The sequence below is a fragment of the Cryptomeria japonica genome, unplaced genomic scaffold (genome assembly GCF_030272615.1).
Source record: "Cryptomeria japonica unplaced genomic scaffold, Sugi_1.0 HiC_scaffold_168, whole genome shotgun sequence".
Lineage (NCBI taxonomy): Eukaryota > Viridiplantae > Streptophyta > Pinopsida > Cupressales > Cupressaceae > Cryptomeria > Cryptomeria japonica.
In genome coordinates, this window is record NW_026728990.1 from 69,963 (window position 1) to 90,647 (window position 20,685).

Consider the following 20,685-nt stretch of genomic DNA (forward strand, 5'->3'; position numbering starts at 1 on the left):
CCGGGTGCGCACCTCGCCTGCACCTTGGCCGGGGTGGGCACCTTGGCTGGGTTTGCCCAGGGTGCGCTCCGAAGCGGGGTTACTGGAGCGCCCCCTCTTTTTTTGTCAGAGAGTTTGGTGGGGTTTCTCGCATTGGCTCTTCCCAGGCCCGGTTGTTGGGTGCGCTCCCACCCTGGCGCGCGCGAAGTTGGAAGTTGGGTTAATTGCCCGGGCGCGCACCTTCGCCAGGGTGGGCACCTTGGTGCGCAAACCTTGGCTGGGCTGCGCACCAGGGCGGGCTCAAGATGGCACCAGCATTCCCTTTTTCTCACTATCTTTCAAAACGGAAATTTTAAAATCTCGTTTTTTTTTTGCCTTTTATGGAAATTAGTGAAGGCATCGCATCAAAGGTGCGCACCTCGCTGCCCACCTTGGTGTGCTCCGAGGTGCCCACCACGGTGCGCAACGCCGGTGCGAACCCGGGAGCGCCCCGATGTGTGCTCCAAGGTGCGGCGTGCACGAAGTCGGACCCCGGTTTGCCCCGGGTGCGCACCTCGCGTGCACCTTGGTGCGCACACCTTGGCTGGGTTGCGCGGCCTGGTGGGCACCATGGTGCGCACCAAGGAGCGCTCCGAAGTGTGCTCCAAGGTGCGGCGTGCACGAAGTCGGAGCCCGGTTTGCCCCGGGTGCGCACCTTCGCCGCGGTGGGCACCATGGCGTGCACGAAGTCGGAGCCCGGTTTGCCCCGGGTGCGCACCTCGCGTGCACCTTCGCCGGGGTGGGCACCTCGGCTGGGTTGCGCGCCCTGGTGCGCACCAAGGAGCGCTCTGAAGTGTGCTCCAAGGTGCGGCGTGCACGAAGTCGGAGCCCGGTTTGCCCCGGGTGTGCACCTCGCGTGCACCTTCGCTGCGGTGGGCACCTTGGCTGGGTTGCGCGCCTTGGTGGGCACCATGCAGTGCACGAAGTCGGAGCCCGGTTTGCCCCGGGCGCGCACCTCCGCCAGGGTGGGCACCTTGGTGCGCACAACTTGCCTGGGCTGCGCACCAGGAAGGGCTCAAGATGGCACCCGCGTTCCGTTTTTTTCACTATCTTTCAGAACGGAAATTTTAAAATATCGTTTTTTTTTGCCTTTTCTGGAAATTAGTGAAGGCAGCGCATCAAAGGTGCGCAACGCTGGTGCGAACCTGGGAGCGCTCCGATGTGTGCTCCAAGGTGCGGCGTGCACGAAGTCGGACCCCGGTTTGCCCCGGGTGCGCACCTCGCGTGCACCTTGGTGCGCACACCTTGGCTGGGTTGCGCGCCCTGGTGGGCACCATGGTGCGCACCAAGGAGCGCTCCGAAGTGTGCTCCAAGGTGCGGCGTGCACGAAGTCGGAGCCCGGTTTGCCCCGGGTGCGCACCTCGCGTGCACCTTCGCCGCGGTGGGCACCATGGCGTGCACGAAGTCGGAGCCCGGTTTGCCCCGGGTGCGCACCTCGCGTGCACCTTCGCCGGGGTGGGCACCTTAGTGTGCAGACCTTGGCTGGGTTGCGCGCCCTGGTGGGCACCATGGTGCGCACCAAGGAGCGCTCCGAAGTGTGCTCCAAGGTGCGGCCTGCACGAAGTCGGAGCCCGGTTTGCCCCGGGTGTGCACCTCGGGTGGGCACCTTGGTGCGCATGCCTTGCCTGGGCTGCGCACCAGGGCGGGCTCAAGATGGCACCCGCGTTCCTTTTTTTTCACTATCTTTCAAAACGGAAATTTTAAAATCTCATTTTTTTTTGCCTTTTTCTGGAAATTAGTGAAGGCAGCGCATCAAAGGTGCGCACCTCGCTGCCCACCACGGTGCGCAACGCCGGTGGGCACCCGGGAGTGCTTCGAAGTGTGCTCCAAGGTGCTGCGTGCACGTTGTCGGAGCCCGGTTTGCCCCGGGTGCGCACCTCGCGTGCACCTTCGTCGGGGTGGGCACCTTGGCTGGGTTTGCCCCGGCTGCGCTCCGAAGCGGGGTTATTGGAGCGCCGCCTCTTTTTTTGTCGGAGCGTTTGGTGGGGTTTCTCGCATTGGCTCTTCCGAGGCCCGGTTGCCACCCTGGCGCGCACGAAGTCGGAAGTAGGGTTAATTGCCCGGGTGCGCACCTTTGCCAGGGTGGGCACCTTACCTGGGCTGCGCACCAGGGCGGGCTCAAGATGGCACGCGCGTTCCGTTTTTTTCACTATCTTTCAAAACGGAAATTTTAAAATCTCCTTTTTTTTTTGCCTTTTCTGGAAATTAGTGAAGGCAGCGCATCAAAGGTGCGCACCTCGCTGCCCACCTTGGTGTGCTCTGAGGTGCGCACCCGGGAGCGCTACGAAGTGTGCTCCAAGGTGCGGCGTGCACGTTGTCGGAGCCCGGTTTGCCCCGGGTGCGCACCTCGCCTGCACCTTGGCCGGGGTGGGCACCTTGGCTGGGTTTGCCCAGGGTGCGCTCCGAAGCGGGGTTACTGGAGCGCCCCCTCTTTTTTTGTCAGAGCGTTTGGTGGGGTTTCTCGCATTGGCTCTTCCCAGGCCCGGTTGTTGGGTGCGCTCCCACCCTGGCGCGCGCGAAGTTGGAAGTTGGGTTAATTGCCCGGGCGCGCACCTTCGCCAGGGTGGGCACCTTGGTGCGCACACCTTGGCTGGGCTGCGCACCAGGGCGGGCTCAAGATGGCACCAGCATTCCCTTTTTCTCACTATCTTTCAAAACGGAAATTTTAAAATCTCGTTTTTTTTTTGCCTTTTATGGAAATTAGTGAAGGCATCGCATCAAAGGTGCGCACCTCGCTGCCCACCTTGGTGTGCTCCGAGGTGCCCACCACGGTGCGCAACGCCGGTGCGAACCCGGGAGCGCCCCGATGTGTGCTCCAAGGTGCGGCGTGCACGAAGTCGGACCCCGGTTTGCCCCGGGTGCGCACCTCGCGTGCACCTTGGTGCGCACACCTTGGCTGGGTTGCGCGGCCTGGTGGGCACCATGGTGCGCACCAAGGAGCGCTCCGAAGTGTGCTCCAAGGTGCGGCGTGCACGAAGTCGGAGCCCGGTTTGCCCCGGGTACGCACCTCGCGTGCACCTTCGCCGGGGTGGGCACCTCGGCTGGGTTGCGCGCCCTGGTGCGCACCAAGGAGCGCTCCGAAGTGTGCTCCAAGGTGCGGCGTGCACGAAGTCGGAGCCCGGTTTGCCCCGGGTGCGCACCTTCGCCGCGGTGCGCACCATGGCGTGCACGAAGTCGGAGCCCGGTTTGCCCCGGGTGCGCACCTCGCGTGCACCTTCGGCGGGGTTGCGCGCCCTGGTGGGCACCATGGTGCGCACCAAGGAGCGCTCCGAAGTGTGCTCCAAGGTGCGGCGTGCACGAAGTCGGAGCCCGGTTTGCCCCGGGTGCGCACCTCGCGTGCACCTTCGGCGGGGTTGCGCGCCCTGGTGGGCACCATGGTGCGCACCAAGGAGCGCTCCGAAGTGTGCTCCAAGGTGCGGCGTGCACGAAGTCGGAGCCCGGTTTGCCCCGGGTGCGCACCTCGCGTGCACCTTCGCCGCGGTGGGCACCATGGCGTGCACGAAGTCGGAGCCCGGTTTGCCCCGGGTGCGCACCTCGCGTGCACCTTCGCCGGGGTGGGCACCTCGGCTGGGTTGCGCGCCCTGGTGCGCACCAAGGAGCGCTCCGAAGTGTGCTCCAAGGTGCGGCGTGCACGAAGTCGGAGCCCGGTTTGCCCCGGGTGCGCACCTCGCGTGCACCTTCGCCAGGGTGGGCACCTCGGTGCGCACACCTTCTCAATGTTTTCTTGCCTTTTCTGGAAATTGGTGAAGGCAGCGCATCAAAGGTGCGCACCTCGGTGTGCTCCGAGGTGCGAACCCGAGAGCGCTCCGAGGTGCCCACGAAGTCGAAAGTCGGGTTAATTGCATTGTTTTCCCCGGGTGCGCTCCGAGGTGCGCAACATCGGCGCGCACCAAGGAGGGCTCCGAAGTGTGCTCCAAGGTGCGCACGATGGCGTGCACCTCTGGTGCGCACGATTCGGAGCTCGGTTTGACCGGGGTGCGCACACCTTGGCTGGGTTGCGCACCTTTTGTGCGCTCCAAGGTGCGCACGAAGTCGGAGCTCGGTTTGCCCCGGGTGCGCACCTTCGCCAGGGTGCGCACCTTGATGCGCACGCCTTGGCTGGGCTGCGCACCTTGGTGGGCGCCATGGTGCGCACCTTTCGTGCGCTCCAAGGTGCGCACGAAGTCGGAGCTCGGTTTGCCCCGGGTGCGCACCTTGGTGGGCGCCATGGTGCACTCCGAGGTGCCCAAGATTGGTGCGCACCAAGGAGCGCTCCGAAGTGCGCTCCAAGGTGCGCGCGAAGTCGAAAGTTGGGTTAATTGTCCGGTTTGCCTCGGGTGCGCACCTTGCGTGCACCTTCGCCAGGGTGGGCGCCTTGGTGCGCACACCTTGGCTGGGCTGCGCACACCTTGGCACCCGCGTTTCCTTCATTTTAAATTTTTTTTTTTTACAATCTCTCAAGTGGGAAATTCTATAATCTCAACTTTTTTTGCCTTTTCAGGAAACTTTTGAATGGAGCGCATCATTGGTGCGCTCCGAAGTGTGCTCCAAAGCTCTCTCCAGCTGCGTGCACCTGCCCCGGCCGCGCACCCGGCCCCGCCCAGCTTCGCTCACCTGTCCCGGGCGTCTGGTGCGGAACCTTAGAGTAAGAAACATCACCGTGCACCTTGGCCAACGTGCGCGACTCGACCGAGCGCGCACTGGCCGAGGTGCACACCGATTTCACCTGGGTGCGCGCGCAGCACCTCGGGCGCACCGGGGTGCGCGCACAACGCCCGGGTTGCACCGTGGCCTGTGTGCTCGGGGCGCCTCGGGTGCGCGCTCGGTGTCGCCCCCGCGCGCGCGGTAGTGCGGGCAGCGCACCCCGGCCCGGCCCGGCCCCGACGAGAACGCAAACGGGCAAAAGGTTTATTCAAATAGCATTGCGACGCCCGGCGAAAAACTAAAAAAGGGTGCAACACCGGGACTTCCCGGGAGGTCACCCATCCCAGTACTACTCCGGCCCAAGCGCGCTTAACTGCGGAGTTCTGATGGGATCCGGTGCACTAACGCTGGTATGATCGCACCCGTTATGAGCTTGTCGCAGTGTGTACTTAGCAAACCGCGACCCACGTGCGAATCCACCCCGGCCACCCACCCCCGTCGAGGTGCACACCCTCCCTCGCGAAGTGCGCCCCGTTCGCCAAGTGTGAGCCCTGCCCGGGTGCGCGCACCTTGCTAGGGCGTCGGGTGTGCACCCGGCCCGGCCTACGTGCGTGCACCTGGAGGGGGCGTCGTGTGCGTGCAGTGTCCCGTCTGCAACGCGGTGCCCACACACCACCTCGGGCGCAACGACCTGCGCTCACATGTGGGCCGAGTGCACCTTGGTGCATGTTCGGGGCGCCTCGGGTGCACGCTCGATCTTGCCCCGGTGCACCAAGGCGCTCGGTTTGCCCCGGGTGCGCACTTGGTGCAAGGTGGGCACCCAAAATAGGGATCAAGCACCAAAACACAAGTTTCGGGATGCAAAATGGGACCCAAGGACCACAAATGCGTTCCAAGACCCATGATGGGTCCACGAGAACAAAAATGTGTTCCGAGACTTAATAAACAAATATTGGGTTTTAGGAGAAGAAACATGCTCTGATGCCCAAAACGAGAATCGACCCCGAAAAGGCCACAGGCCAAAAGTGGGATGCGAGACAAAAAAAAATGGGACCCGAGGACCAAAATTGGGTTCCCAGGTCGAAGACAGGGCAACCGGACAAGAAACGACCTCTAAGGCTCGAAATGAGTCCCGACGACTAAAACTTGACAAGAAGCACCCATCAGGCACCCAACTCGACACCCATGGGATGCCGACCCACCCGGGCTTCCACCTAGCACACCTTGGCACCCACCCACCCTCGCACCCAACCTCGCACCCAACTTAGCACCTTTGAACCCACATTGGCACTCACCCTGACCCTGGCACCTTGGAACCCACATTGGCACTCACCTTGACCCTGGCACCCACCTTTGCACTCACCTTGGGACCCACCCTGGCTCCCACCTCGGCACCCACCCAGACACCCACCTTGGTTCCTTGGCACCCACCTTGGATCCTTGGCACCCACCCCGACACCCACCTTGGCACGCAACTTGGCTACTTGCCACCCACCTTGGCTCCTTGACGCCCACCCCGACAACCACCCCGTGACCTACCCTGGCTAGGGTTGGTGCACACCCACCCTGGTGCCCACCTTGGCACCCACCCTATGACCCACCTTGGCACGCACCTTAGTACCCACCCCGTTACCCACCCTAGGACCCACCCCGTGACCCACCTTGGCCAGGGTGGGTGCCTTGGTGCGCACAACTTGCCTGGGCTGCACACCAGGGCGGGCTCAAGATGGCACCCGCGTTCCGTTTTTTTCACTATCTTTCAAAACGGAAATTTTAAAATCTCATTTTTTTCTTTTTTTTGCCTTTTCTGGAAATTAGTGAAGGCAGCGCATCAAAGGTGCGCAATGCTGGTGCGAACCCGGGAGCGCTCCGATGTGTGCTCCAAGGTGCGGCGTGCACGAAGTCCGAGCCCGGTTTGCCCCGGGTGCGCACCTCGCGTGCACCTTCGCCGGGGTGAGCACCTTGGCTGGGTTGCGCGCCCTGGTGCGTACCAAGGAGCGCTCTGAAGTGTGCTCCAAGGTGCGGCGTGCACGAAGTCGGAGCCCGGTTTGCCCCGGGTGTGCACCTCGGGTGCGCACCTCGCGTGCACCTTCGCTGCGGTGGGCACCTTGGCTGGGTTGCGCGCCTTGGTGGGCACCATGCAGTGCACGAAGTCGGAGCCCGGTTTGCCCCGGGCGCGCACCTCCGCCAGGGTGGGCACCTTGGTGCGCACAACTTGCCTGGGCTGCGCATCAGGAAGGGCTCAAGATGGCACCCGCGTTCCGTTTTTTTCACTATCTTTCAGAACGGAAATTTTAAAATATCGTTTTTTTTTGCCTTTTCTGGAAATTAGTGAAGGCAGCGCATCAAAGGTGCGCAACGCTGGTGCGAACCTGGGAGCGCTCCGATGTGTGCTCCAAGGTGCGGCGTGCACGAAGTCGGAGCCCGGTTTGCCTCGGGTGCGCCCTGGTGGGCACCATGGTGCGCACCAAGGAGCGCTCCGAAGTGTGCTCCAAGGTGCGGCCTGCACGAAGTCGGAGCCCGGTTTGCCCCGGGTGTGCACCTCGGGTGGGCACCTTGGTGCGCATGCCTTGCCTGGGCTGCGCACCAGGGCGGGCTCAAGATGGCACCCGCGTTCCTTTTTTTTCACTATCTTTCAAAACGGAAATTTTAAAATCTCATTTTTTTTTGCCTTTTTCTGGAAATTAGTGAAGGCAGCGCATCAAAGGTGCGCACCTCGCTGCCCACCACGGTGCGCAACGCCGGTGGGCACCCGGGAGTGCTTCGAAGTGTGCTCCAAGGTGCTGCGTGCACGTTGTCGGAGCCCGGTTTGCCCCGGGTGCGCACCTCGCGTGCACCTTCGTCGGGGTGGGCACCTTGGCTTGGTTTGCCCCGGCTGCGCTCCGAAGCGGGGTTATTGGAGCGCCGCCTCTTTTTTTGTCGGAGCGTTTGGTGGGGTTTCTCGCATTGGCTCTTCCGAGGCCCGGTTGCCACCCTGGCGCGCACGAAGTCGGAAGTAGGGTTAATTGCCCGGGTGCGCACCTTTGCCAGGGTGGCACCTTACCTGGGCTGCGCACCAGGGCGGGCTCAAGATGGCACGCGTGTTCCGTTTTTTTCACTATCTTTCAAAACGGAAATTTTAAAATCTCCTTTTTTTTTTGCCTTTTCTGGAAATTAGTGAAGGCAGCGCATCAAAGGTGCGCACCTCGCTGCCCACCTTGGTGTGCTCTGAGGTGCGCACCCGGGAGCGCTACGAAGTGTGCTCCAAGGTGCGGCGTGCACGTTGTCGGAGCCCGGTTTGCCCCGGGTGCGCACCTCGCCTGCACCTTGGCCGGGGTGGGCACCTTGGCTGGGTTTGCCCAGGGTGCGCTCCGAAGCGGGGTTACTGGAGCGCCCCCTCTTTTTTTGTCAGAGAGTTTGGTGGGGTTTCTCGCATTGGCTCTTCCCAGGCCCGGTTGTTGGGTGCGCTCCCACCCTGGCGCGCGCGAAGTTGGAAGTTGGGTTAATTGCCCGGGCGCGCACCTTCGCCAGGGTGGGCACCTTGGTGCGCAAACCTTGGCTGGGCTGCGCACCAGGGCGGGCTCAAGATGGCACCAGCATTCCCTTTTTCTCACTATCTTTCAAAACGGAAATTTTAAAATCTCGTTTTTTTTTTGCCTTTTATGGAAATTAGTGAAGGCATCGCATCAAAGGTGCGCACCTCGCTGCCCACCTTGGTGTGCTCCGAGGTGCCCACCACGGTGCGCAACGCCGGTGCGAACCCGGGAGCGCCCCGATGTGTGCTCCAAGGTGCGGCGTGCACGAAGTCGGACCCCGGTTTGCCCCGGGTGCGCACCTCGCGTGCACCTTGGTGCGCACACCTTGGCTGGGTTGCGCGGCCTGGTGGGCACCATGGTGCGCACCAAGGAGCGCTCCGAAGTGTGCTCCAAGGTGCGGCGTGCACGAAGTCGGAGCCCGGTTTGCCCCGGGTGCGCACCTTCGCCGCGGTGGGCACCATGGCGTGCACGAAGTCGGAGCCCGGTTTGCCCCGGGTGCGCACCTCGCGTGCACCTTCGCCGGGGTGGGCACCTCGGCTGGGTTGCGCGCCCTGGTGCGCACCAAGGAGCGCTCTGAAGTGTGCTCCAAGGTGCGGCGTGCACGAAGTCGGAGCCCGGTTTGCCCCGGGTGTGCACCTCGCGTGCACCTTCGCTGCGGTGGGCACCTTGGCTGGGTTGCGCGCCTTGGTGGGCACCATGCAGTGCACGAAGTCGGAGCCCGGTTTGCCCCGGGCGCGCACCTCCGCCAGGGTGGGCACCTTGGTGCGCACAACTTGCCTGGGCTGCGCACCAGGAAGGGCTCAAGATGGCACCCGCGTTCCGTTTTTTTCACTATCTTTCAGAACGGAAATTTTAAAATATCGTTTTTTTTTGCCTTTTCTGGAAATTAGTGAAGGCAGCGCATCAAAGGTGCGCAACGCTGGTGCGAACCTGGGAGCGCTCCGATGTGTGCTCCAAGGTGCGGCGTGCACGAAGTCGGACCCCGGTTTGCCCCGGGTGCGCACCTCGCGTGCACCTTGGTGCGCACACCTTGGCTGGGTTGCGCGCCCTGGTGGGCACCATGGTGCGCACCAAGGAGCGCTCCGAAGTGTGCTCCAAGGTGCGGCGTGCACGAAGTCGGAGCCCGGTTTGCCCCGGGTGCGCACCTCGCGTGCACCTTCGCCGCGGTGGGCACCATGGCGTGCACGAAGTCGGAGCCCGGTTTGCCCCGGGTGCGCACCTCGCGTGCACCTTCGCCGGGGTGGGCACCTTAGTGTGCAGACCTTGGCTGGGTTGCGCGCCCTGGTGGGCACCATGGTGCGCACCAAGGAGCGCTCCGAAGTGTGCTCCAAGGTGCGGCCTGCACGAAGTCGGAGCCCGGTTTGCCCCGGGTGTGCACCTCGGGTGGGCACCTTGGTGCGCATGCCTTGCCTGGGCTGCGCACCAGGGCGGGCTCAAGATGGCACCCGCGTTCCTTTTTTTTCACTATCTTTCAAAACGGAAATTTTAAAATCTCATTTTTTTTTGCCTTTTTCTGGAAATTAGTGAAGGCAGCGCATCAAAGGTGCGCACCTCGCTGCCCACCACGGTGCGCAACGCCGGTGGGCACCCGGGAGTGCTTCGAAGTGTGCTCCAAGGTGCTGCGTGCACGTTGTCGGAGCCCGGTTTGCCCCGGGTGCGCACCTCGCGTGCACCTTCGTCGGGGTGGGCACCTTGGCTGGGTTTGCCCCGGCTGCGCTCCGAAGCGGGGTTATTGGAGCGCCGCCTCTTTTTTTGTCGGAGCGTTTGGTGGGGTTTCTCGCATTGGCTCTTCCGAGGCCCGGTTGCCACCCTGGCGCGCACGAAGTCGGAAGTAGGGTTAATTGCCCGGGTGCGCACCTTTGCCAGGGTGGGCACCTTACCTGGGCTGCGCACCAGGGCGGGCTCAAGATGGCACGCGCGTTCCGTTTTTTTCACTATCTTTCAAAACGGAAATTTTAAAATCTCCTTTTTTTTTTGCCTTTTCTGGAAATTAGTGAAGGCAGCGCATCAAAGGTGCGCACCTCGCTGCCCACCTTGGTGTGCTCTGAGGTGCGCACCCGGGAGCGCTACGAAGTGTGCTCCAAGGTGCGGCGTGCACGTTGTCGGAGCCCGGTTTGCCCCGGGTGCGCACCTCGCCTGCACCTTGGCCGGGGTGGGCACCTTGGCTGGGTTTGCCCAGGGTGCGCTCCGAAGCGGGGTTACTGGAGCGCCCCCTCTTTTTTTGTCAGAGCGTTTGGTGGGGTTTCTCGCATTGGCTCTTCCCAGGCCCGGTTGTTGGGTGCGCTCCCACCCTGGCGCGCGCGAAGTTGGAAGTTGGGTTAATTGCCCGGGCGCGCACCTTCGCCAGGGTGGGCACCTTGGTGCGCACACCTTGGCTGGGCTGCGCACCAGGGCGGGCTCAAGATGGCACCAGCATTCCCTTTTTCTCACTATCTTTCAAAACGGAAATTTTAAAATCTCGTTTTTTTTTTGCCTTTTATGGAAATTAGTGAAGGCATCGCATCAAAGGTGCGCACCTCGCTGCCCACCTTGGTGTGCTCCGAGGTGCCCACCACGGTGCGCAACGCCGGTGCGAACCCGGGAGCGCCCCGATGTGTGCTCCAAGGTGCGGCGTGCACGAAGTCGGACCCCGGTTTGCCCCGGGTGCGCACCTCGCGTGCACCTTGGTGCGCACACCTTGGCTGGGTTGCGCGGCCTGGTGGGCACCATGGTGCGCACCAAGGAGCGCTCCGAAGTGTGCTCCAAGGTGCGGCGTGCACGAAGTCGGAGCCCGGTTTGCCCCGGGTACGCACCTCGCGTGCACCTTCGCCGGGGTGGGCACCTCGGCTGGGTTGCGCGCCCTGGTGCGCACCAAGGAGCGCTCCGAAGTGTGCTCCAAGGTGCGGCGTGCACGAAGTCGGAGCCCGGTTTGCCCCGGGTGCGCACCTTCGCCGCGGTGCGCACCATGGCGTGCACGAAGTCGGAGCCCGGTTTGCCCCGGGTGCGCACCTCGCGTGCACCTTCGGCGGGGTTGCGCGCCCTGGTGGGCACCATGGTGCGCACCAAGGAGCGCTCCGAAGTGTGCTCCAAGGTGCGGCGTGCACGAAGTCGGAGCCCGGTTTGCCCCGGGTGCGCACCTCGCGTGCACCTTCGGCGGGGTTGCGCGCCCTGGTGGGCACCATGGTGCGCACCAAGGAGCGCTCCGAAGTGTGCTCCAAGGTGCGGCGTGCACGAAGTCGGAGCCCGGTTTGCCCCGGGTGCGCACCTCGCGTGCACCTTCGCCGCGGTGGGCACCATGGCGTGCACGAAGTCGGAGCCCGGTTTGCCCCGGGTGCGCACCTCGCGTGCACCTTCGCCGGGGTGGGCACCTCGGCTGGGTTGCGCGCCCTGGTGCGCACCAAGGAGCGCTCCGAAGTGTGCTCCAAGGTGCGGCGTGCACGAAGTCGGAGCCCGGTTTGCCCCGGGTGCGCACCTCGCGTGCACCTTCGCCAGGGTGGGCACCTCGGTGCGCACACCTTCTCAATGTTTTCTTGCCTTTTCTGGAAATTGGTGAAGGCAGCGCATCAAAGGTGCGCACCTCGGTGTGCTCCGAGGTGCGAACCCGAGAGCGCTCCGAGGTGCCCACGAAGTCGAAAGTCGGGTTAATTGCATTGTTTTCCCCGGGTGCGCTCCGAGGTGCGCAACATCGGCGCGCACCAAGGAGGGCTCCGAAGTGTGCTCCAAGGTGCGCACGATGGCGTGCACCTCTGGTGCGCACGATTCGGAGCTCGGTTTGACCGGGGTGCGCACACCTTGGCTGGGTTGCGCACCTTTTGTGCGCTCCAAGGTGCGCACGAAGTCGGAGCTCGGTTTGCCCCGGGTGCGCACCTTCGCCAGGGTGCGCACCTTGATGCGCACGCCTTGGCTGGGCTGCGCACCTTGGTGGGCGCCATGGTGCGCACCTTTCGTGCGCTCCAAGGTGCGCACGAAGTCGGAGCTCGGTTTGCCCCGGGTGCGCACCTTGGTGGGCGCCATGGTGCACTCCGAGGTGCCCAAGATTGGTGCGCACCAAGGAGCGCTCCGAAGTGCGCTCCAAGGTGCGCGCGAAGTCGAAAGTTGGGTTAATTGTCCGGTTTGCCTCGGGTGCGCACCTTGCGTGCACCTTCGCCAGGGTGGGCGCCTTGGTGCGCACACCTTGGCTGGGCTGCGCACACCTTGGCACCCGCGTTTCCTTCATTTTAAATTTTTTTTTTTTACAATCTCTCAAGTGGGAAATTCTATAATCTCAACTTTTTTTGCCTTTTCAGGAAACTTTTGAATGGAGCGCATCATTGGTGCGCTCCGAAGTGTGCTCCAAAGCTCTCTCCAGCTGCGTGCACCTGCCCCGGCCGCGCACCCGGCCCCGCCCAGCTTCGCTCACCTGTCCCGGGCGTCTGGTGCGGAACCTTAGAGTAAGAAACATCACCGTGCACCTTGGCCAACGTGCGCGACTCGACCGAGCGCGCACTGGCCGAGGTGCACACCGATTTCACCTGGGTGCGCGCGCAGCACCTCGGGCGCACCGGGGTGCGCGCACAACGCCCGGGTTGCACCGTGGCCTGTGTGCTCGGGGCGCCTCGGGTGCGCGCTCGGTGTCGCCCCCGCGCGCGCGGTAGTGCGGGCAGCGCACCCCGGCCCGGCCCGGCCCCGACGAGAACGCAAACGGGCAAAAGGTTTATTCAAATAGCATTGCGACGCCCGGCGAAAAACTAAAAAAGGGTGCAACACCGGGACTTCCCGGGAGGTCACCCATCCCAGTACTACTCCGGCCCAAGCGCGCTTAACTGCGGAGTTCTGATGGGATCCGGTGCACTAACGCTGGTATGATCGCACCCGTTATGAGCTTGTCGCAGTGTGTACTTAGCAAACCGCGACCCACGTGCGAATCCACCCCGGCCACCCACCCCCGTCGAGGTGCACACCCTCCCTCGCGAAGTGCGCCCCGTTCGCCAAGTGTGAGCCCTGCCCGGGTGCGCGCACCTTGCTAGGGCGTCGGGTGTGCACCCGGCCCGGCCTACGTGCGTGCACCTGGAGGGGGCGTCGTGTGCGTGCAGTGTCCCGTCTGCAACGCGGTGCCCACACACCACCTCGGGCGCAACGACCTGCGCTCACATGTGGGCCGAGTGCACCTTGGTGCATGTTCGGGGCGCCTCGGGTGCACGCTCGATCTTGCCCCGGTGCACCAAGGCGCTCGGTTTGCCCCGGGTGCGCACTTGGTGCAAGGTGGGCACCCAAAATAGGGATCAAGCACCAAAACACAAGTTTCGGGATGCAAAATGGGACCCAAGGACCACAAATGCGTTCCAAGACCCATGATGGGTCCACGAGAACAAAAATGTGTTCCGAGACTTAATAAACAAATATTGGGTTTTAGGAGAAGAAACATGCTCTGATGCCCAAAACGAGAATCGACCCCGAAAAGGCCACAGGCCAAAAGTGGGATGCGAGACAAAAAAAAATGGGACCCGAGGACCAAAATTGGGTTCCCAGGTCGAAGACAGGGCAACCGGACAAGAAACGACCTCTAAGGCTCGAAATGAGTCCCGACGACTAAAACTTGACAAGAAGCACCCATCAGGCACCCAACTCGACACCCATGGGATGCCGACCCACCCGGGCTTCCACCTAGCACACCTTGGCACCCACCCACCCTCGCACCCAACCTCGCACCCAACTTAGCACCTTTGAACCCACATTGGCACTCACCCTGACCCTGGCACCTTGGAACCCACATTGGCACTCACCTTGACCCTGGCACCCACCTTTGCACTCACCTTGGGACCCACCCTGGCTCCCACCTCGGCACCCACCCAGACACCCACCTTGGTTCCTTGGCACCCACCTTGGATCCTTGGCACCCACCCCGACACCCACCTTGGCACGCAACTTGGCTACTTGCCACCCACCTTGGCTCCTTGACGCCCACCCCGACAACCACCCCGTGACCTACCCTGGCTAGGGTTGGTGCACACCCACCCTGGTGCCCACCTTGGCACCCACCCTATGACCCACCTTGGCACGCACCTTAGTACCCACCCCGTTACCCACCCTAGGACCCACCCCGTGACCCACCTTGGCCAGGGTGGGTGCCTTGGTGCGCACAACTTGCCTGGGCTGCACACCAGGGCGGGCTCAAGATGGCACCCGCGTTCCGTTTTTTTCACTATCTTTCAAAACGGAAATTTTAAAATCTCATTTTTTTCTTTTTTTTGCCTTTTCTGGAAATTAGTGAAGGCAGCGCATCAAAGGTGCGCAATGCTGGTGCGAACCCGGGAGCGCTCCGATGTGTGCTCCAAGGTGCGGCGTGCACGAAGTCCGAGCCCGGTTTGCCCCGGGTGCGCACCTCGCGTGCACCTTCGCCGGGGTGAGCACCTTGGCTGGGTTGCGCGCCCTGGTGCGTACCAAGGAGCGCTCTGAAGTGTGCTCCAAGGTGCGGCGTGCACGAAGTCGGAGCCCGGTTTGCCCCGGGTGTGCACCTCGGGTGCGCACCTCGCGTGCACCTTCGCTGCGGTGGGCACCTTGGCTGGGTTGCGCGCCTTGGTGGGCACCATGCAGTGCACGAAGTCGGAGCCCGGTTTGCCCCGGGCGCGCACCTCCGCCAGGGTGGGCACCTTGGTGCGCACAACTTGCCTGGGCTGCGCATCAGGAAGGGCTCAAGATGGCACCCGCGTTCCGTTTTTTTCACTATCTTTCAGAACGGAAATTTTAAAATATCGTTTTTTTTTGCCTTTTCTGGAAATTAGTGAAGGCAGCGCATCAAAGGTGCGCAACGCTGGTGCGAACCTGGGAGCGCTCCGATGTGTGCTCCAAGGTGCGGCGTGCACGAAGTCGGAGCCCGGTTTGCCTCGGGTGCGCCCTGGTGGGCACCATGGTGCGCACCAAGGAGCGCTCCGAAGTGTGCTCCAAGGTGCGGCCTGCACGAAGTCGGAGCCCGGTTTGCCCCGGGTGTGCACCTCGGGTGGGCACCTTGGTGCGCATGCCTTGCCTGGGCTGCGCACCAGGGCGGGCTCAAGATGGCACCCGCGTTCCTTTTTTTTCACTATCTTTCAAAACGGAAATTTTAAAATCTCATTTTTTTTTGCCTTTTTCTGGAAATTAGTGAAGGCAGCGCATCAAAGGTGCGCACCTCGCTGCCCACCACGGTGCGCAACGCCGGTGGGCACCCGGGAGTGCTTCGAAGTGTGCTCCAAGGTGCTGCGTGCACGTTGTCGGAGCCCGGTTTGCCCCGGGTGCGCACCTCGCGTGCACCTTCGTCGGGGTGGGCACCTTGGCTTGGTTTGCCCCGGCTGCGCTCCGAAGCGGGGTTATTGGAGCGCCGCCTCTTTTTTTGTCGGAGCGTTTGGTGGGGTTTCTCGCATTGGCTCTTCCGAGGCCCGGTTGCCACCCTGGCGCGCACGAAGTCGGAAGTAGGGTTAATTGCCCGGGTGCGCACCTTTGCCAGGGTGGCACCTTACCTGGGCTGCGCACCAGGGCGGGCTCAAGATGGCACGCGCGTTCCGTTTTTTTCACTATCTTTCAAAACGGAAATTTTAAAATCTCCTTTTTTTTTTGCCTTTTCTGGAAATTAGTGAAGGCAGCGCATCAAAGGTGCGCACCTCGCTGCCCACCTTGGTGTGCTCTGAGGTGCGCACCCGGGAGCGCTACGAAGTGTGCTCCAAGGTGCGGCGTGCACGTTGTCGGAGCCCGGTTTGCCCCGGGTGCGCACCTCGCCTGCACCTTGGCCGGGGTGGGCACCTTGGCTGGGTTTGCCCAGGGTGCGCTCCGAAGCGGGGTTACTGGAGCGCCCCCTCTTTTTTTGTCAGAGAGTTTGGTGGGGTTTCTCGCATTGGCTCTTCCCAGGCCCGGTTGTTGGGTGCGCTCCCACCCTGGCGCGCGCGAAGTTGGAAGTTGGGTTAATTGCCCGGGCGCGCACCTTCGCCAGGGTGGGCACCTTGGTGCGCAAACCTTGGCTGGGCTGCGCACCAGGGCGGGCTCAAGATGGCACCAGCATTCCCTTTTTCTCACTATCTTTCAAAACGGAAATTTTAAAATCTCGTTTTTTTTTTGCCTTTTATGGAAATTAGTGAAGGCATCGCATCAAAGGTGCGCACCTCGCTGCCCACCTTGGTGTGCTCCGAGGTGCCCACCACGGTGCGCAACGCCGGTGCGAACCCGGGAGCGCCCCGATGTGTGCTCCAAGGTGCGGCGTGCACGAAGTCGGACCCCGGTTTGCCCCGGGTGCGCACCTCGCGTGCACCTTGGTGCGCACACCTTGGCTGGGTTGCGCGGCCTGGTGGGCACCATGGTGCGCACCAAGGAGCGCTCCGAAGTGTGCTCCAAGGTGCGGCGTGCACGAAGTCGGAGCCCGGTTTGCCCCAGGTGCGCACCTTCGCCGCGGTGGGCACCATGGCGTGCACGAAGTCGGAGCCCGGTTTGCCCCGGGTGCGCACCTCGCGTGCACCTTCGCCGGGGTGGGCACCTCGGCTGGGTTGCGCGCCCTGGTGCGCACCAAGGAGCGCTCTGAAGTGTGCTCCAAGGTGCGGCGTGCACGAAGTCGGAGCCCGGTTTGCCCCGGGTGTGCACCTCGCGTGCACCTTCGCTGCGGTGGGCACCTTGGCTGGGTTGCGCGCCTTGGTGGGCACCATGCAGTGCACGAAGTCGGAGCCCGGTTTGCCCCGGGCGCGCACCTCCGCCAGGGTGGGCACCTTGGTGCGCACAACTTGCCTGGGCTGCGCACCAGGAAGGGCTCAAGATGGCACCCGCGTTCCGTTTTTTTCACTATCTTTCAGAACGGAAATTTTAAAATATCGTTTTTTTTTGCCTTTTCTGGAAATTAGTGAAGGCAGCGCATCAAAGGTGCGCAACGCTGGTGCGAACCTGGGAGCGCTCCGATGTGTGCTCCAAGGTGCGGCGTGCACGAAGTCGGACCCCGGTTTGCCCCGGGTGCGCACCTCGCGTGCACCTTGGTGCGCACACCTTGGCTGGGTTGCGCGCCCTGGTGGGCACCATGGTGCGCACCAAGGAGCGCTCCGAAGTGTGCTCCAAGGTGCGGCGTGCACGAAGTCGGAGCCCGGTTTGCCCCGGGTGCGCACCTCGCGTGCACCTTCGCCGCGGTGGGCACCATGGCGTGCACGAAGTCGGAGCCCGGTTTGCCCCGGGTGCGCACCTCGCGTGCACCTTCGCCGGGGTGGGCACCTTAGTGTGCAGACCTTGGCTGGGTTGCGCGCCCTGGTGGGCACCATGGTGCGCACCAAGGAGCGCTCCGAAGTGTGCTCCAAGGTGCGGCCTGCACGAAGTCGGAGCCCGGTTTGCCCCGGGTGTGCACCTCGGGTGGGCACCTTGGTGCGCATGCCTTGCCTGGGCTGCGCACCAGGGCGGGCTCAAGATGGCACCCGCGTTCCTTTTTTTTCACTATCTTTCAAAACGGAAATTTTAAAATCTCATTTTTTTTTGCCTTTTTCTGGAAATTAGTGAAGGCAGCGCATCAAAGGTGCGCACCTCGCTGCCCACCACGGTGCGCAACGCCGGTGGGCACCCGGGAGTGCTTCGAAGTGTGCTCCAAGGTGCTGCGTGCACGTTGTCGGAGCCCGGTTTGCCCCGGGTGCGCACCTCGCGTGCACCTTCGTCGGGGTGGGCACCTTGGCTGGGTTTGCCCCGGCTGCGCTCCGAAGCGGGGTTATTGGAGCGCCGCCTCTTTTTTTGTCGGAGCGTTTGGTGGGGTTTCTCGCATTGGCTCTTCCGAGGCCCGGTTGCCACCCTGGCGCGCACGAAGTCGGAAGTAGGGTTAATTGCCCGGGTGCGCACCTTTGCCAGGGTGGGCACCTTACCTGGGCTGCGCACCAGGGCGGGCTCAAGATGGCACGCGCGTTCCGTTTTTTTCACTATCTTTCAAAACGGAAATTTTAAAATCTCCTTTTTTTTTTGCCTTTTCTGGAAATTAGTGAAGGCAGCGCATCAAAGGTGCGCACCTCGCTGCCCACCTTGGTGTGCTCTGAGGTGCGCACCCGGGAGCGCTACGAAGTGTGCTCCAAGGTGCGGCGTGCACGTTGTCGGAGCCCGGTTTGCCCCGGGTGCGCACCTCGCCTGCACCTTGGCCGGGGTGGGCACCTTGGCTGGGTTTGCCCAGGGTGCGCTCCGAAGCGGGGTTACTGGAGCGCCCCCTCTTTTTTTGTCAGAGCGTTTGGTGGGGTTTCTCGCATTGGCTCTTCCCAGGCCCGGTTGTTGGGTGCGCTCCCACCCTGGCGCGCGCGAAGTTGGAAGTTGGGTTAATTGCCCGGGCGCGCACCTTCGCCAGGGTGGGCACCTTGGTGCGCACACCTTGGCTGGGCTGCGCACCAGGGCGGGCTCAAGATGGCACCAGCATTCCCTTTTTCTCACTATCTTTCAAAACGGAAATTTTAAAATCTCGTTTTTTTTTTGCCTTTTATGGAAATTAGTGAAGGCATCGCATCAAAGGTGCGCACCTCGCTGCCCACCTTGGTGTGCTCCGAGGTGCCCACCACGGTGCGCAACGCCGGTGCGAACCCGGGAGCGCCCCGATGTGTGCTCCAAGGTGCGGCGTGCACGAAGTCGGACCCCGGTTTGCCCCGGGTGCGCACCTCGCGTGCACCTTGGTGCGCACACCTTGGCTGGGTTGCGCGGCCTGGTGGGCACCATGGTGCGCACCAAGGAGCGCTCCGAAGTGTGCTCCAAGGTGCGGCGTGCACGAAGTCGGAGCCCGGTTTGCCCCGGGTACGCACCTCGCGTGCACCTTCGCCGGGGTGGGCACCTCGGCTGGGTTGCGCGCCCTGGTGCGCACCAAGGAGCGCTCCGAAGTGTGCTCCAAGGTGCGGCGTGCACGAAGTCGGAGCCCGGTTTGCCCCGGGTGCGCACCTTCGCCGCGGTGCGCACCATGGCGTGCACGAAGTCGGAGCCCGGTTTGCCCCGGGTGCGCACCTCGCGTGCACCTTCGGCGGGGTTGCGCGCCCTGGTGGGCACCATGGTGCGCACCAAGGAGCGCTCCGAAGTGTGCTCCAAGGTGCGGCGTGCACGAAGTCGGAGCCCGGTTTGCCCCGGGTGCGCACCTCGCGTGCACCTTCGGCGGGGTTGCGCGCCCTGGTGGGCACCATGGTGCGCACCAAGGAGCGCTCCGAAGTGTGCTCCAAGGTGCGGCGTGCACGAAGTCGGAGCCCGGTTTGCCCCGGGTGCGCACCTCGCGTGCACCTTCGCCGCGGTGGGCACCATGGCGTGCACGAAGTCGGAGCCCGGTTTGCCCCGGGTGCGCACCTCGCGTGCACCTTCGCCGGGGTGGGCACCTCGGCTGGGTTGCGCGCCCTGGTGCGCACCAAGGAGCGCTCCGAAGTGTGCTCCAAGGTGCGGCGTGCACGAAGTCGGAGCCCGGTTTGCCCCGGGTGCGCACCTCGCGTGCACCTTCGCCAGGGTGGGCACCTCGGTGCGCACACCTTCTCAATGTTTTCTTGCCTTTTCTGGAAATTGGTGAAGGCAGCGCATCAAAGGTGCGCACCTCGGTGTGCTCCGAGGTGCGAACCCGAGAGCGCTCCGAGGTGCCCACGAAGTCGAAAGTCGGGTTAATTGCATTGTTTTCCCCGGGTGCGCTCCGAGGTGCGCAACATCGGCGCGCACCAAGGAGGGCTCCGAAGTGTGCTCCAAGGTGCGCACGATGGCGTGCACCTCTGGTGCGCACGATTCGGAGCTCGGTTTGACCGGGGTGCGCACACCTTGGCTGGGTTGCGCACCTTTTGTGCGCTCCAAGGTGCGCACGAAGTCGGAGCTCGGTTTGCCCCGGGTGCGCACCTTCGCCAGGGTGCGCACCTTGATGCGCACGCCTTGGCTGGGCTGCGCACCTTGGTGGGCGCCATGGTGCGCACCTTTCGTGCGCTCCAAGGTGCGCACGAAGTCGGAGCTCGGTTTGCCCCGGGTGCGCACCTTGGTGGGCGCCATGGTGCACTCCGAGGTGCCCAAGATTGGTGCGCACCAAGGAGCGCTCCGAAGTGCGCTCCAAGGTGCGCGCGAAGTCGAAAGTTGGGTTAATTGTCCGGTTTGCCTCGGGTGCGCACCTTGCGTGCACCTTCGCCAGGGTGGGCGCCTTGGTGCGCACACCTTGGCTGGGCTGCGCACACCTTGGCACCCGCGTTTCCTTCATTTTAAATTTTTTTTTTTTACAATCTCTCAAGTGGGAAATTCTATAATCTCAACTTTTTTTGCCTTTTCAGGAAACTTTTGAATGGAGCGCATCATTGGTGCGCTCCGAAGTGTGCTCCAAAGCTCTCTCCAGCTGCGTGCACCTGCCCCGGCCGCGCACCCGGCCCCGCCCAGCTTCGCTCACCTGTCCCGGGCGTCTGGTGCGGAACCTTAGAGTAAGAAACATCACCGTGCACCTTGGCCAACGTGCGCGACTCGACCGAGCGCGCACTGGCCGAGGTGCACACCGATTTCACCTGGGTGCGCGCGCAGCACCTCGGGCGCACCGGGGTGCGCGCACAACGCCCGGGTTGCACCGTGGCCTGTGTGCTCGGGGCGCCTCGGGTGCGCGCTCGGTGTCGCCCCCGCGCGC

General features: G+C 63.2%; 2 non-coding genes across 2 annotated transcripts; both read right to left on the bottom strand.

The window, feature by feature from the left end:
* Nucleotides 1-4,946: 4,946 nt before the first annotated feature.
* On the bottom strand, nt 4,947-5,065 carry LOC131867319 (5S ribosomal RNA). The gene has a single exon (XR_009365878.1). It is a non-coding gene; the product is annotated as a 5S ribosomal RNA (ribosomal RNA).
* Nucleotides 5,066-12,869: 7,804 nt separating this feature from the next.
* Nucleotides 12,870-12,988, bottom strand: LOC131867320 (5S ribosomal RNA). Its single transcript, XR_009365879.1, has one exon. It is a non-coding gene; the product is annotated as a 5S ribosomal RNA (ribosomal RNA).
* Nucleotides 12,989-20,685: the final 7,697 nt, after the last annotated feature.